General features: G+C 34.4%; 1 protein-coding gene across 1 annotated transcript in view; it reads left to right on the top strand.

Moving 5' to 3' along the window:
• Positions 1–18,894, top strand: part of ERBB4 (erb-b2 receptor tyrosine kinase 4) — a 1,167,248-nt gene that overhangs the window by 496,103 nt on the left and 652,251 nt on the right.

Below are 18,894 nucleotides of genomic sequence, written 5' to 3'. Positions count from 1 at the left end.
TTTCTTAGATGATCACTTCAGTCATTATAACAAAAATTTAAGAAACAATACAAATAAAATTTAGATAACCTATTTAATCTTCCCTCAAATAATACTATTTAAAGGACCATTTTGAATGTCATTGAAATTACCTATGAAGACCTAGACATCATGCAAGTAATTATCATGCCTATATGGTAGGAATTCCAAAAGTATAATGATTTTTATCATCACATTTCTAAGTTAAAACACCAAAAGTGACATTAGAGAAGAAAGCATATCTCAGGAATAAAAGAATAATCATCTTACAGAAATGTCTGCAAAAGTGCTGTATAATTTTGGTGACCATATTTTTATACTCTAAAGCTAGTTCATAAGCTTAGAATGAAAATGTATGGAATCTTTGCTCTCCAAAAGAATCCATGAGCACATTAAAATTACAGAAGTTCAAAAAAGCTAGTAGTCTAAAATATGAACTAAAGCAAATATCTAAGTATCCATTCAGAAGTGAAATAGACAGATTCCTGAAAATTAAACAATAAAATGGCATCCAAGGGGAAAGTTGAAAGGGAATTTTGTTTCTGTGACATTAAGTGCATGTTAAACAAATCTAAATTGTTCACAGATTAAAGACAGAGTTCAATAAGATAAATACTAGAGAGAATAGGCAGAAAGTTTTTTCCAAGAGAAGCTGTCGGCACTTAAAAAATATTGTTGTAGCCTTAATTTTGGAAGACTGTAATAACCCTAAGAACCTTGAAGAGCTGAGAATACAGTTGGAGGTGACATGCTGACAAAGTGTTCTGGGTTTGATGTATATTTAAAAGGAGAAAATACACACACACACACACACACACACACACACACACACACCTGTCTTAAAAATAAGAAAATAGTATTGAAAAACTTAGGGAAACATCGGAAAGCTTTGAGACATAATTTCACTATAGTTACCTAGCATTTACTGAATCTGGAAATATCAATTCCAATTGAGAAAGCTTATTATCCCTAAGAATTACTCATTCATTTAATGAGCATTTGTTTTAACCTCTACTTTGTATATTTCAGGGTTTTCTTGGCATATTAGGGTCCCTCCCCTTCTCTCTCTCTCTCTCTCTCTGATAAAGATCAAGGTCAATAGTTCATTCTTCTTTTGAACTTTGAAGAAATCCTATTCCCAAATGTCATATCCAGACCTTGGTTGTACCAGAGCAAACAGGCCAAATAAATGCTCAGAAGCAGCATGGGAGACATGATTTATTGGGGAAAGCTTACAGGAGACCAGTGACTGCTCCAAGAAGAGTTCAGTGGTGACAGATTGACAGCACATCCATCCCTCAGATACTTTGCCAAACATGCCTCCTTGCCTCAGTGTTTGTCTAGTGGAGGCTGGCTAGATGAGTGGCACTTATCCTTTCCACAGTGCCCTCAGTTCTGCACTTGCCCCCCCAACCTCTGCCAATGCAGAGAGTTTTATATGTTGGGCCGCAGGCACAGCGACCTCATCAGCATTAGCTTGCTTAGCTTGTTTGCATGATCAGCTCCCCACTGAGCAACCATCCTGGTGCACGTGCAAGAAAGGACTTTCTACAGAAAGCACGAACTTGCTCTGTTTCCCAGTGTGCATAAGAGAAAGCCAATGTCCTTCAAGATAATATGCATCTGGACTTTCCAGCCCAGACTTGTTCTTACTGTTTCCTTAACTTGGGTAGGGCTTTTGGGAACAGAAAAGGTACAACCTAAGAAATGAAAGCTGTGCTCCATTTGTGTACAATGAGTCAAAATGCATTCTGCTATCATGTTAAACTAATTAGAACAAATATTTTTTTTTAAAAAAGGACATTCAGGTTCATGGTATTTTACAGTCTCCCTTTTCTTTAGGGAAAATATACCACTCTAATTGGAACTCCTTTGCTTTAGTAAAAGAACACTTAAACTTATCTTAAAACTCAAGCAACAAGCATCCATACCATGATCCACAGATACAAATTCACAGTAAAGATACCAAGAAAGTATGTTCATCCGTCTGATAACACAGAATTACTCCATGAGGATCTACATAAGAATCACCTTTCTGTTTCTAGAAGTTATACTTTCTTGAGCAAGCAGATGGTTATTTATATCTTTAAAATGTACTTTATGAATTATGTAAGTGATTAAGTTACCTCTTTTGCATTGATTGCTAGAACACTTAGCATTCAATATGAGCCCCCTTCTCTACCTTATTTTGGACTTCAAATAAGAGAGTTATACATAACTCTGTCTTATCTTTCCATTCTTACATTCCTTTTATGTGTTCTTTGTATTTTATGTTATCTTGTTGAAATTGTATTTTCATTTTTTGGACAGCATTAAATATTTTTGAAGGCAGATTATAAATAAACAAGTACATAGAGAAAAATAAGGTTCATTTCCCAGAAGGACATAGAAGTTTCCCCTGCTATTGTTTAAAGATGGCTATGTAACAGGATGCCTTGATTAATACTATTCATCCAGGGTCCAGATATTTTCTCAAACCTTTCTGGAAGGAATCAAATTTTTTTTGTGAAGAAATTTGCTGTGCTGATATCCTGCATATATTGCCTTGTCCCTGTAAGTACTTACTCCACCCTTCTCTTTGCTGATCTATGCCTGGGAGCTTGACCTCTCAAGTCTGTGTCAGCTGGGCTTCTTGCCTTCTGGCTTCTGCTTTGTGTATGTCTGTGGGGGTACCAGCAAGAGACAGGATGATGGAAACAGGGAGGTCAACCTGTCTCCCAAATTTATATAACCACTGCCTCCCTTAGCTCCTTTACATAATGATGTCCCACAGTATTAGCCATTGGATCTTGAACTATTTCTTATTTTTCCACTAAATTTCATGACCACCTTTGTAAATAATCCTTTCACTAATTATCTTCAAAGTACCCAGTTTCAAAGTTTGAAGTGATAACTGTCTCCTTTAAATATCCTTATTGTCCAAGAATGCTGTGAACAAATAACTAAAAATCAGACAAATATACCCTATACATGTGTGTGTAAGTGTGTGTGTGTGTGTGTGTGTGCCTGTGTATGTTGTGTGTGGGGGGTCTCTAGTTCTGCCTGTGGAGCTCTACAAATCCTCTGAAACTACATTTATATTTCACTAAGTACATGCATTTCTTTATACCAAGTTTAGAATATATAACATTCAGTTGTTTTCAAAGATATCTATGAAGAAAAAATAAACAAGACTTTAAAGCCTGCTTCCTTAAAGATGATACTTTAATGTCATCTCTTCTATGCTAGGTTACCACCAAATACATTAAGGGTAGAATGCTTTCTCACTATCCAGTCCTTAGGTCATTGTTTGTAAATGTCCCAGTATTTTGATGTCATTAAGATATCCTACCTCCAAGAAGTCCACATTTAGGAACAGGACATCTGCTTAGATGAATGATTTATTCAGGGTAAACCTAAAAGTGAGAGAACTACTGAAGACATGAAATCCCAGCCATTCTTTGGCCAGCCAGATGACTATGGGTCTCTAGTCACTGTATATCTTTCCAATGTGCTCAAGCTTTTAATGAAGCTAGAGTTTGCCCTCCTTCCTGGGTTGCTGGTGCAAATCCTACCTAACACTATTCCCAGGGCCAGCAAAAACTTCTTGTAATTAGACATATTTCTTTAACCATAAATTATATTTAAGAGTAAATTAAATGTAATACTAATCTCTCATGGTTGTATTCTTCATGAAACATGAAGAATGTCAGTAACCTCTTAACCTCTTCTCTATATTAAATGATCCTCTTCACCAAATTCTGTTAGCAATCAAAAAAGTAGATTTTTTTTTTTTTTTTAAATAGGGCATGCTTATTTTCCAATGATACCTTTTTCAAATACTTTTTAGAGGGGGAGCAGTGACAGTTATCTCTAAAACTCCAGAAGGGAAAAAAATCTATTTGGGTAAGTTCCTTTGGGAGAGATTCACTGTGGCCAGAGTAGAGGACATGGTTTACTTAGAAATGATTACTTCATATAATGTTCACTTCCAGGTACTGAGCATCTTGGTTGATATGCAAAACTTTATGAATGTCTCCCTGAAAATGCCCAAGTCCAAGATAGGAGTAAATATTAATTTATGTATATGACAACATGCTTACTGGAAAGAACATGGCCTTTGTACTCAGAAGTGAGTTGAAATTCATCTTATAGTGCATAATGTCTCTGAATAACATACTTAACTCTTCTATGCCTCATTTTCTCTTTGATAAAATGGGTATAGTATTTAACTTTGAGCCTACTTTAGGGGCTTATAAAAAGATGGGCAATTATGCAATGCCCTATAGTAGCCAGTCAATAAAGGTAGTTGACATTCTTATTAAAAAGCTCTCCATGCAAGGAAATCACCCAGAGATTATACTCTTTAATCAATTTTTTCATTTTTTACAATGTCTCTAGCTGAGTATGGTGACATACACCTATAATCCCAGTGATTTGGGAGAACACAGTAAGGCGATCACAAGTTCAATTCCAGTCTGGACAATTTAGGGAGAGGCCCTGTCTCAAAATGAAAAAAATACCAAGATTGGGTAGTGTAGCACAGTGATAGAGTACACCCATGTTCAATCCCCAGTACCACAAAAAATAAGTAAGTAAATAAATAAATAAATTTTAAAAAAATACTACTGAAATGTTTAAAATAAATGCCCAGTATATTTGAAATTCAGTTTACTTTGGTGGAAAAATGATCACACAAAATTTAACAATAGTCTTCTAGTATTATAATGTGTATTTTTTGTTTTGTATTCTCAAAGTAGGATGCTATGCAGGTAATAAAGTGCATCTTGCTGGAGGGTACACTATCCCTAAATTTCTTGGGAAAAATCTATATATTATTTGTAGTTGCAAAATAATAAGTGGTGTAAGATTTAACATACCTATTTTTTACCATGTGCTTTGAGGCACACACAACACTATTTCATTATGACCCATAGATCATCTATTGGAGACCAAAAACACTCAAATGAAAAAATTTGAGAATAATCTCAGGAATGAAAATATTTAGAAAAATGTCCTGGAAGAGCTTTTCCATGAAAAATTTGTCAAATTCTTATTTCTTTGTAATTAAGAATATGTGGATTAACTGCCTAAGTTGAAACCTCATTAGTTAAGAATGTAAACCATGTACCCTATTTTTCTAGAATGTCACCATGCATATTAAAAACAGAGTGGTCCACCTTTCCCTTGCAATCTTGAAATCAAGATTATAACAAAAATTGAATGTTAAATGATATTTGATACTAGATAGTTTTAGCAGGCAGAAGATGCTATTATTCTTCATAAATTTAATTAAAATAAAAGCTACTAGATGTGAATATGCTACACAATAATGGAATCTAAGACAGTTTTTAATGCAAACTTATTTCTCTGTAACTAACAGTAATTATCTCTAATTGTTGCCAGTTTTTTCCCTTTTTATTTCTTTTGTATGTTTTTATAGTTGATTTACCTTAATTTGAGTCAGCTTCTCATTGGTTATTATGGATTTGGGTCTGCTTCCCACTGGTTATTGAGCCTTTTCCTATGCTGAACCTGTTTCTATCTGATTATCCAAGGGTTCCCCTGATGTGAACTTGATGAAAACCAAGTAGGGGGCATACAAATTGAAAAAAAAAAAAAAAGTTAAAAAAAATCTCAAACCATTGTTAAAAGGAAACAACTGTTTAACAACCATGGACTATTACTTTGTGTTTTCTTCTAAAGCATTATTCTAGGCAGCCAAACATCTGGGAGTTATGTGTAACTTTATTTACCCACATTGGTCAAGGGTCTTAGGCCTTAAAAATGTAAACATAAATATTCCTTTTTTTATTTAAAGAATGCTCTACTCTGGTATAAAATATACAGAGGCAGTCACGACGTAAAAAATGGGTCGTATTCTCAATAAGAGGTGGAATGCAGAGGGATTATTTCACAGCCCTGTGGCTTTGCATTCCATACATGTTCAAGGTCAAAGTTTCTAAAGGACTGGTGTTTGGAGGGCCACTGTAAGGAGGGAAGGATCCTGTTGGAAATTCTATGCACTGGAGTGAAGAGAGAGGGCTAGAATGTGTTTAATATTGATGGTGTGGATACTCCCAATGGACTTCCTAACCTGAGTGGGTATTTACGAAACTCCCAATCATGTGGGAGGCCAGGAGGGTCAGGAGAGAAAGACACAGTAACAAAGCAAGTTGAAGAGTGTTGCTAAATAACTTCATCAATGATTGACAGAAGAATTGCTGAGTAAAAAAGTGCCACAAGAGGTTATAGCTAAAGGCAATCTGGAGAAAGGGACCCCAGGAACAAAGTTTTGAGTGGAAGTTCCCCCACTGTATCCCCAGGAGTTGATCATTCTTATTTTACCTTGAAATACCTGATTACATCAAAAATGTATCCCAAGGATAACGGACAATCATTGAAGACTCTAAAGAAATAGATTTGCATTTTAGAAACAGATCTCTCTTGACAGTGAATTTAAGAGGAAGAAATATTTAAAGGGGAGTACAAATTACAGTCATCCCTCTGTATCTGTGGGTTCACCATCCATGGATTCAGTCAACCATGGATTAAAAGTATTTTTTAAAAGCTGTGTCTGCACTGAGCGTGTATAGACTTTTTCTTATTATTCCCTAAAAATGTAACAAATATTTAAAATATTTAAATATTTAATATTTAATTAATATTTTAAAATATTAAAATAAAAATGTAAAATAACTTTTACATTGCACTTGGTATTCTAGGTTATCTAAAGATGATTTAAAATATACATGAGGATGTACACAGGGTTTAAGTATATGCTATCTTGTTTTTATACAAGGGGCTAGTGTAAGTACTAATGAAGAAAAGTACATTTAGAGTAATCTGCAAGGATAGTTGGATGAGTATAAATTCATTTGATGAAGATGCTCAGGGAGAAATACAACATGTAAAGGACTTTGGAAAGAAAAAGGTCAGTATAATTTATACATGAGTATGAAATAAAAAATTGCTGATTTCATTATTTGCCATTAGGAAAATGAATATGTATCTGCTTTGTAATATTCACAATAATCGTGGATTTAATATTAATCAGAAAAATAATAAATGAATAAAAATAAGATGATTTAAAGCTAAGTTATATTTCCCTTAGATAATTTATCTCACCTTTGGATTGTCCTGATCTGCACACATCATAATATTTATTCTCTTCAGGTTCTTTGATGTGGGGAAACAGGGGTAAAGAATGAAGGAAAACTTCTAATTAAGTGACAAATACTTTTCAAAAACAATGCCCAGATTTGATCAATGAGATCATAAAGATAAGATGTATCTAAATAATGGTTACTGAACCCTCTGTGATACCCATACTGTCATTGGGAGAGAGGGTGTTACTGGGAATTGAACTCAGGGCACTCAAACACTGAGCCACATCTCCAGCCTTATATTTATTTTAAGAAACACGGTCTCACTGAGTTGCTTACAACCTTGTTTTGCTGAGGCTGGCTTTGTGAACTCATAATCCTCCTGCCTCAGTCCCTGGGATTACAGTGTGTGCCAACTAGCCAGGCCAATTCTGTCATCTTTAATGTAACATCTAAATGCAGATCTGTATATTGCATCTTGAAATATGTAGATTTAATTTCCAGTATCACTTTAAGTCATTTTACTCAGCCACTTCTATATGAACATTGATATTTACAAGAGTAGTTTTATTTGAAACTGGTTGTTTTGAACTGCCTTTGAAGAAGGTTAAGAGTTGAGTTTGCCATAGACAGTGCTTAAAGTTGGGGCAGCACTAGCAGGTTCCACTATACTGGTTTTAAGGTGTGTTATATGAGAACCAAGCTCATTAAAATCAGTGTAGCAGGAATGACTGGGTACATATTCTGTATTTTGCAGTAAGAAGCCATTCTGATGGTTTTTAAACATTTCCTTGCATTATAGTTTGCTTGTGGGAGATGATGAAAACCTAGTTTCACAATAGAAGCTTTTATATTGGAGGGAAAACTTCAAAAAGAATAATGCTTTATATAAAAGCAAGTTTACATATTCAGTTTCTAAATGCCCTTTGCTATTATTGAATGCATTTATATTTTAAAAGATTTTCCTACCTTCCATCACCATTTACACTTCATCTCTTATAAAAGAAAAACCACTGCTGTTATTTTTAAAAAGGTATAATACATACCCATAAATATTTCTTTAAAATAATATATGTCTACATTTGCCTTGATCTCATGGGAAGAAAAGCTTTGGAATTAGAACAATATCTTTGCACTAACATTGTTCTCAACTAAGAATCAGAATTAGGTATGTTTTTTCTTCTCAATGTGAATTCTCAGTAAAGAATTCCGCAATCTACTTATAGTGAGAATTAGTTCTTAGGATTATGCTTCAGGGGCTGATAACCCAAGCATAATCACTTTCCTTGTCCTTTCCCACATTGTACCATGAAAAACATTTGTCAATTGGAAATGAGGAAACATCACCTCTTCCATGAGGGCTCCTTGGTTTCTTCAATTTTAAAAAACCCATTTCTTTCTTAATAAGTATCCCTTCCCATTAACTAATACTTAGAACTAATTTCTCTCTTTGGAGAGGACTGTGTCAGGACCTCAGTGGTTCTTATCATCAGGGTAGACCTCTTCATTTCTCTTGTCAAAACCAGCTGCTTCATGATTCCAGAGCTAAGGCCCTTGACCCAGTCATTTCACAGACGCTCATCCTTTTCTTATCACCATTCCTAAGCCCCTCAATCTTTTCTCGTGCACCATAACTTATCTGGTTTTCGGCAAAGCCTGCCCTATTTTGAGAGATATACACAAGGAAGGGCAAGCTTTAAACTGATTTTTTAATTCACTTTTGTTCAGGCGTTCAACCATTTTGTCATCCCAGACATACTACATTAGTTCCCACACCCATATTAAACTAAAACTTGATGTTTTTACTTAGGATTTAGAAGGCACATTCAATGAGAAAGGAATTTAGAGCTGTTTACATATGTAGTTATTTATTATATAAAAATGAACAGTTTCAATTATAAATGAGCAAATAACCTTACTTTAAGCTTTTCATTTTTTATTTTTGCTTTAATATAATGAAAGTCTTTTAAATCTTCCTCTGCCTTTAATCCATTCTCTCACACTTCTGTTGAGATAAGAAAGTAGAAATCCAGTCATGTCATAGAAGACCTTTCACATTCTGCCACTCCCTTTCATGAGTCCTAAACCTTAGTGACACCAAATAGTGTAAGATTCCCTGAGTATGGCATGCTTTGTCACATTTCTGGACTGCTCTTCTCAGAAAGAACTTCTATGTATTTAGGTTTCAGAAAGTGTTCCACATACTTTCTCTGAGAAATTTCCTAAAAAGAGCTACAGAGAGTGTCTTCTACTTCCAAGCATTTAGTGTAAATCTCTTGACAATTCTGACTAACATCATTGTTTTTATGTCTATCTCAACAATTACCAAACTCTCTGGCAAAAAAAAAAAAAACCCAAACACCATATTTGCTTTGTTTATTTACTAATTTCTCACCCTTCCCTCCAAATATGGTATATGAAGGTGCTCCTAAGATATTTGCTAAATTAATGAGTAGTAAATTTATATCATAAAATGAGAGCTTTTTTCTTAAAAGAAGTCTTCCTTTTGCATTGTGAATTGTGAATTATTTCTTTGTCATCTTTCAACATGTAAGCCAGATGTGTTTGCTTATTCAACACTTTGTAAATGTCATCAACATATTAAACCTGATTTTGACCAGACAGAGAGTCTTTGTCTTTTGATTCTTACCCTGACTGGTTAATTAGGATGTGTATCTTCCCTCAAAAATCTCACTTCTCCTTTTGGGGTGGCCCAGGAGATGTATCACGGAAACTATGCATATTAGCATCATTGTATAATGTTACACTTTGGCCTTCTCTTGTCAATGTTGACTGTTGCTGAAGCCACTTGAGAATGGCATCTCACAACTGCTATTTTGGCCAGTATCCACAGTGGCAGTGATTAGTCTGAGTCTGGAGAGATTTTCTCCAGTGTTTCCAGAGTTTGGATGCTGAAGTCCTTGTGTGTTTAATCAAAATTCTGTTCCACATGGCAATAAGGCAGATGCTCTCCCAGCACTCAATAACGTGTTCATTTTTAAGGCCACCTTTACAATATACCACACATTGCATGGATTAAAACATCAGGAATTTATTCTCTCAGGGTTCTGGAGGCTGGAAGTTTGAAATCAAGGGCCCTTGTTCTTTCAGAGATCCGAGGGAAGGATCCTCTCTTGTCTCTTAAGGCTTCTGGTGATTACTAACCACCCTTGGCATTCCTTGACCTACAGATATATCACTCTAGTCTTTGGCTTCATCTCCCCCCCCCCCGTGTGGCTGTGTCTGTGTTCAAATTTCTGACTTTTACAAGAATATCAATAATAGTGGACCTAGGGCCCATTCTAACCCATTGTAACTTCATCTTAATTTACTTATGTCTACAATGACCCTATTTTCAAGCAAGGTCATGGTCAGTCAGTTTCTTGTGGGCATGGACTCTTGAAGGTCATGATCCAGGGGCATATACTTACCAGGTCTTAAATGGATAATCATATTTGGTAAACATATTTACCAAATATTGTTCAGACCAGTGAAACCCAGTTAGACTGAAGATTCCTGCCACAGTGCTAGTTTCTGAGGATTACAAGGTAAATGATAACTAGTATCTGTCCTCAAGGGAGTTAGTCTGTTAGGGGAGTCAGAGGCTTACATAGCAACGTGATAAATGCTGTAACAAAGGCATCTCAGGATGTCCTGTGAGCTAACAGGGAGGCATTTAACCTGCCCCAGGCAGCCCTGTAGGTACTGGCATAGTCAAAAAAAAAGAGGGGGGAGGGAAGTTCAGTGTCTACTTCTTGACTACTATTCCAAGGCTGGTAAAATTTATCCTGTTACCAAGGAGAACTAATTTAGGATATTAAAAAAGGCAGTGAATAGATAAGATGGAAAGATAATTTTGGCATATGAGGAATGAATTTGAGAGTGGATATGAGCAGAGGAAGGAGGAGAATATTTCATTAGACAGGAGCTGCTGTATATCTAAAGAAGACTGGTAGAAGTAGGAAGAATGGTAGGATACAGATTTCAAATACAGTTAGGAGCAATAGGATGCCAAAGAGAAGGAGGTGGGAAAGTACTCAGTGAAGCTCACAACTTTCAGCTTTGGGCTACTGTTTAAGGCTAAAACCACTCACAGGAATAGGAAACGGACTGGGAACTAGGGAGGGATAATCAGCTCCATTCATGCTGCATCTTCCAAATTTAATTCTAATCCTAAGCGAAACCTAGTAATCCAGATAAGGTTAAAAATTATACTCCCAACTTTCAGATTCTTTATACCAACTAAAATAAAGTGCTTTGAGCATGGTTTTTGATTTGTTTAGCCGTATTAGTTTTCTGTGGCTGCTATAATAACATAACACAAAATTTTGGTGGCTTAAAACAATAGAGATGTATTCTCCTAGAGTTCTGGTGGTCAAAAAGCCAGAATCAAGGTGTTGCTTCCTCTGAAAGCTCTGGAGAAGTGCACTCTTGCCTCTTGTGGCATCTGGGGACTCTAGGTGTTCCTTGGGTCGTAGCAGCAGAAACCAGGCTCTTCTTCTGTTTCACTCATACTCAAACTTCTCTGGGTACTTAACATCCTCTATGCTTTTCCTCATTGAAAAGTCTTTTATTTTTTCTTTTTTGGATTGAGGGCTGCCTAAAATAATCCTCACTTTTAGTAGCCTTGATCTAAATATATCTGAAAAAGACCCTTTTTCTCAATAAGGTCACATTTATGGCTCTCAGAGTTCATACATGTTTCCTTTTTTTTTTTTTTTTTTTTTTTTGGCAGGGGGTGCAGATTACCAATGCAATACATCACAGTTGCTGTATTAAGAAAGTTTTCTTTTCTTTTTTTCTTTTTTTTTTTTGCAGAGCTGGGGATTGAACCCAGGGTCTTGTGGCTTGCGAGGCAGGTACTCTACCAACTGAGCTATCTCCCTAGCCCTTAAGAAAGTTTTTATTTACAGTTTTATAACTATGTTATAGCTGTCTAATTTTATTTGATGAACATACACCAAAATTTTGTTCAGTAAATTTTTATGTTAAGCTTTCTGTTTTCATAGAGACTTTATTCAAAATCTAATATTGAGCCATGGGCAGTAGGTAATGTCAATCATGTGAAATGTCCCTAAGGGTGAAGATAAATATCTTTGTCAAAACATGGATCTTGTTCTCTGAGTAAGTGGTAGTAGCTGCAGATTTTTGTGTCTGTGACCCAGTGAATAAATAGACATATTCTAGAATCAATACATTCCTCTGAATGCTGTCAGTTTCCTAATTTTCCTCTGAGACAAGATTCTATTCACACTCTGACAACTATGAAGTACTGTTAAACTCCTATGAACATTCTACTATGGCAGATGGCACTAATGTGCTCCTAAGAAATTAATCCAAAGGAAGCTAGTGTAGTCTATGAGTCTGTCAGTCATTTTAAGATATGTGGTTTCACCAGTGCAGTCCAGTGTGATGACTGTTAAAATGAATATAGTCACTAATATTTTTCATTTCTCTGTGTTGTTGAATTTAATGGAATACATGTATAGTGCTTTCTTGATTTTCATATGTGTTCATTCATTACTCACAAATATACATTGAACACCTACTATAAGCTCCTCCAGGGTGAGAAACTAATTTTGTCGTCATGTCCTCAATGCCCAATACAATGGTTAATGGAATACATTTGGCCAATGACAGACTGCATCAATGAATATATAAATCTTGACAAAAAATAAACAACACTCTAAGCTCAAAGTGCTGTTTCAGCATAATTGTATTACACTGTATGATAATTAACTTTGAAAGAACTTTCTATAGGCTGGTAGAAACAAAATAATGCTTGGATAAAATGATCAGTGAAAACAAGGTTAGTGCTATTCTTATTTGCATAGCTGCAAAATACAGTTTAACAAGTAACTGTAAATAGCTTTCAAACAAAAAAAATATTGATGCAAAAGAAGTTTTTAAGAATGATAGAGGAATATGTCAATTTGAGCCACTCACTCATCTATTTATTCATTTACTCATCAAATATTTTCTAAATATAATATAAAAATATATGGTGTATATATATACATATATAAACATATATATATATATATATAAATGAGTCTTTGACAGTACTACTAGGTATGATCCATACTGTGAAATATTTGTGTGAAGGAACCATATCAATTTTTCTTGATTAAGAGGGTTTTTGGCCTTATTTTGTAATGACATTTAAATTTAAAAGCGCTTGAAAATATTGTTTATTTGATGTGTAATAAAGTTCATCAAGAGGGCTACTTTTAGTAATTATTTGTGGCCCTCTATTATTCGAGTAACTTCAAAATATTGCAGACATAAGTACAAACTGTGTTGAGAATTGCACAGTGTTTAAGGATTAGGAAAGCATAAATTATGAATATGAAGAATACGGATTTTTAACAAATTTCCATTCTCTGTTGATCAATAATGTAGAATCATCAGCAACATATAGGAAAATATATCTAGAAGCAAGAAATATGGTTTTAGTAGTAGAAATTTTTTAAATGTAGTCTATTGATTAGAAAGAATATAAAAATTTTAAATTTGTGTATTACATTAGTAGTAATTACATTCAGATTTAACATTAGGAAGGTGTTCTACCACAAGAACTGACAATATGTTGTCATTTTATGAGATTATAGTGAACAACAGAATAAAAGTGAAGGAACACATAGATTATATTCCTCTGGTGTTTTGAATAATTTCAAGACAGAATAATTATAGTAAAAATATCTACCTTATTGAATTTGAAAAGATTTTTTTGTTTTGAAAACTGAAAAAGTGATCTGAATTCCAGCAGAAGTAATCAAACAGATTTATTGTGAGTTCAACTACACTTTTATTAAATTCTCAGGTCATTGAGGATTTTGAAGATTAAATTACTTAATACAAATAATATAATTAAGCAAGGTCTGGCCCATAGAGGATAATAAATAGATTGTATCTACTAACTATGGCATTACCATTAGCATTACTAGTATTAGGAATTTTAGTAGTATAACCATATTTTAAAAAATCTGAAGTGTGTTCATTTTAAATTGAATGATTATTTTGGCTAATGAAGAAATATTCTTCTAATTATAACAGCAACACAGTATTTTCTAAAGATTAGTTGTTGGTATGCATTCCCCGTCTCAGTAAATTTAAACCATAAAGGGATATGCATCTTAGATTCAATGAAATAGAATATTATTCCAGTTAGTGCACTGGCAGTGGAAGTTTTTTAAACTGGCAAGAGAGGTGAGTCTGGAAGTTACTTCCTAGGGACGAGCTTTTACTTTTGCTATTCCACCACTGATAATCGGGTCCACTGATTATGACATGAAGTCTGCTATATTGGTGCTTCTGAGTGATGAACCCTGAAGCCAGGGATAATCAATGCTCAGTGAACTTACCTGTCGTTTGGATTTTAGGATTTTAAAAAATCTTCAGGTTAAACTCAATGCTTTTTAGTAGTATCAAATCAAAGTTTTCAAAATAATGTTTGAGGATAAAAAAAACTGCCTAATAATATTTTGGTCTAGGATTATTTTCCCCAGGTATGTTTATAATAGGAATCACATTGTTTGAAATTATTTTAGTGCTTTTAAAGAATAGTATGTGAGTGCTGATATGGAATACCAGTTAAGTACCCAGTTTCCCAATACTGTACTGTGGAAGCTGATATTTCATAGGTCTCAGGTCTATCCTCTTGAGATCATGGCTACAAGGTTTCAAATTCTGTTAACTGTAGGTAGCAGGCATGACTGTGACTCAAGATACTTAGGATTTCATGCCCTGTAAACTTTCTTTTTTAAATCTTGAATTCAAACAACTATATATGTTGGTGTCTTTGGTGTGTATTTATTTATGGAGCTGAAAGACATACACTTGTTCATAGTTGACAATTTACCTTTTAAATTAATTCAATTACATAACTAATATTAAGATAGTATATATTAGAAAAAACAAGTAGCCAATACACAAATGAAGCATCAAGTAAGGACCACAAGAAGCAGGGGAAATGATAATCAGTGAAAAGATGTTCCAGACTTCTACAATACTGGAATAAGTAAATCTGAAAACACGTTTGAGATTGAATTTAACCAAATTATGTATTGATGACATATCGATTACAGGTTCATTATAATCAGCTAGGCTGCATTTAGTCTCAGAGGGATTCTTTTTAGAACATAAATTTTGAAACATATTTTTTGGGGAATAGTAATATTCAGGAAAACTTTGATTAATACCTCTTTATAGTGTAATAGAACTAGATCTTTGTCCATCTATTCTCTCATGACTCTTTTGGTCTGGGTAAGACAGGTTTTAGGGATTTACTTCAAAAACTTCATGTTGATACCTTAATTCAGTGCTAGGAAATAGAAATTTCAAAGGCCTGGTATTAATTCATCAACTCACAAATTTAATAAATAAAGATTGAAGACTAGCTTAGAAATGGTTCCCTAGAAAGAAGTTGGTGGGCTTACTAAAAATCCAGTTGGCAAGGATGAGAAATTATTTAGAAATTAAAGGATTTTATAATTCAAGATTTGAAACATTTTTAAGTGTCCATGGTATTTAGGATGCATAGGATATCTAGTGTAGTTGAAACTAATATATTTATTCACTTTTAGAGAAGCAAAAATGAGATTTATTTTTAGTGTTTTATGGGTGTCTGGCTTCATGATAGATGGTGTATTTCTAAAAAAAGAGCCTCATTTTAGCCCTTACTATAAATATGTTGTTATGATCTGACTATGAAACATCTCCAAAAGCTTCTGTGTTAATGCAGACATATTCAGAGGTGAAAAGATTGGATTATGAGAGCTGTGACCATATCAGTCCATCCTAGTTTGAATGGACTACTGGGTGGCAACTGTGGGCAGATGGGGCATGGCTAGAGGAAGTGGTTCACGGGGGGCATGCCCTAGAGGGATTCTTCTTGCTGTCTCTGCGTCCTGGAGCCCTTCAATGAAGATGCTCTGCCTCACCTCAGGCTCAGAGCAATGGAACTGGCTGACCATGGACTGAACTTCTGAAACGGTAAGCCAAAGTAAATGTTTCCTCCTTTAAGTTGGTCTACTCAGATACTTGGGTCACAGCGATTAAAAACTGACTAAAACATACCTCTTAGATGTACAGTTTCATTTCTACATGTTTATCTATTATCATAACAATACTCCTACAGTTCATCCATATCTAGATTACAAAGCAGCATTATGTGAATAATTTTACCACTAGCAGTCATACCACTAGAAATAGTTAACATTTATCACACTTATGGAGACAAATTGCACTCACTACTTGCTTTGCATGGATTATCTAGTTTAATCTTCACAGTAACAGCAGGAAGTAGAGACTTCTCTTGTAGTCTGCCTGGAGGGCACTGAAGCCAGCCTCAGCAACTTATCAAGGCCCTAGGAAGTTAATAATATCTTGTCTCTAAATAAAACATAAGAGTGATCTGGGGATCAGTGGTTAAGTGCCCCTAGGTTAATCCCTGGTGCAGAAAAAAAAAAAAAAAAATTGTGCACAACTTGCCCAGAGTCACCTGGCCAGGGAGAGACCTAGGCTTTTTCTGCTTCTAATCTGCATCCTAGAACACTCGATCATAACACCCTGGGCAGTACGATGGAAAAAAAAAATTAATACTCCAGTCTTTCACATTCAGTTTTCTGAGTATATAAAACTAAATTCTTAATCTTTCAAATTTACTTCTGCTCTGTTTGTGATCAAGTTATAGTGATGTTAAGTTGATTTGTTGCAAATTGACACAGATGCATGGAGGGAACCCACCCTTCTTCCTTGTCTTCATCTTTATTTAGTTCCTCTGACACGGAGAGTAAACCTACATATAAAATGAAAGGAAAAAAGTAAGTATCATAAGTCTTTTGAACATTATGGTTCATTGATTCTAATGTCCTTATTCATCACAAATTATGCCTGGATTAAAAATAAAAAGACAATAAAATACCTACCAGTCACTGTTCACCGATGAACCAAGAACTTAAGTATCTGTTTGCTGAGATTTAGGCAATTTGATGGAAATAAGATGTGGATTTAGTCATTACAGGTTTCCACAGAATGATGGTAGTTAAAGATGCACACTGAAATTTAATTGTAAAGTGAAAAAAATCCAATGTCAATGGTACCTTGTGTTTTTCAAATCTTCAAGTTGAAGTTTTGATTCACTTTAACTGAGTTTCATTGGACTCCTTGAAGAATTTATGAAATATGTTTTATAATTCCTTGATGCATGTTTCCTTATCCTTTGGTTCTAAATGGGTGAGAGCTTCAGAACTATGCATTCTTCAAGCAGCTTGTATGATCTCTCCTGTGTTTACCAGAAATAACAGCTGCTTCAGAATCAAATGAATGTAGTTCTAAGTCTACTCTAGGCATGTTTGCCTGGAAAACTTAGCTTAGTTCCCTAAATTCTCGGAAGTCTCAGTTTCTTGCTTGGTAAAACATCTGATTAATAGTGATGGGCAAGAAGAAAATATTTTTTGAATGTCTGTGATATCAACTTTAAACTGCTTTACTTGATTCCTAGGCTTTCTAGGTAAGAAACACTATACCCATTTGAATTAACTTGCTTCTTCTTTTTAAAAATCATGAATATATATATTCTTTTTCTGGAAGTTATACCCTGTAGCTTAAGTAAAATAATTGTTTAAGGACATCCTTATTTTGCTGTCCTATTTGAATATTACTTTGGCTAGATTTAGGATTTGGAGTTTAAAACCATTCCCAATATTGTTTATTGTTTAGTATTATATACTGGCATTAAGAAACTTGATAACACTAATAAATGTTCATATATTAGTGATTTGTATGTTAGTGACTAAAATGTGAGCTATAGATTTAGCCTGTTTCTGTTCAAATTCTAGGTCCAAAACTTTTTGCTTTTGATTTTGATCAAATTATAAGTTGCTTTGTTTTTAGTTTGTTCATGGGCATATTGGGAAGTATGATATGATATTGCTGAAATTATTACAGAAGTTTAAATAATATACTATTTAGCACAATGCAATATATACAAAAACCTCTGTAAATATTAGGTAGAATAGTATTCTTATGGTAGTAATGTTTGTCCATTTTCAGGCTTTAGGGTTTCTCTCTTTGTATTTAGTATTCTATAACTTCACTCTGTTGAGTTAATCATGGCTCCTTTTTCTTTCAGTTTACACTAGGTGAGTTATGATAACAAGAACCATCACACAAACAAAATTCATCCTTTTCATGATGAATTCGGTCTATTGATACTTAGTGGTCCGTGCATAAGAAAATTTCCTTTGTCTTATGTTAGTCTATTTATTGGTAACTTCCTGTGGAGTCAATTGTGCTTCTTTTTCTTTGCTCTATAGCTCATCTTGTGGGATTTTTTAACACTCAGTTTTAAAAATTTCTAAGACTTCTATGTTTTCACCATGGCAAATGTTTAGTACCTTATGGAAATGCATCATTCTTTTGAACCTTTATAAAATGACTTACTGTGTGCATTGTAAATGCACTTCTATTCATATTATCATCTCTGTTTCTTCTGATGTTAGTTTTGCTTATTGGTGGCTTGTCTTATCAAGGTTCCTTCTTCTGACATAATTTCCTGATAATCTGTTTATTTCGTTTTAGAATTTATGCTGTGATTTACCTGTGGGGTTCTGTTTATTTCAGAACAAGTTTGGTCAAGCTGTCTGAGCTGCCCATCACAAGGGCCTGGGAACTATGATAATGATGGGATTGTGACTAGCTTCAAATGGAGAAACCAATATGTGTATTACAAATATTAGTCCTATCTTGGGTTTGTTTATTTCCCTTCCCATGTTTTTTATTTTTTGTT

The sequence above is a fragment of the Sciurus vulgaris genome (genome assembly GCF_902686455.1).
Source record: "Sciurus vulgaris genome assembly, chromosome: 3".
Lineage (NCBI taxonomy): Eukaryota > Metazoa > Chordata > Mammalia > Rodentia > Sciuridae > Sciurus > Sciurus vulgaris.
Note: the sequence above shows the minus strand (reverse complement) of the source record. Positions and strands in the feature narration are given on the sequence as shown.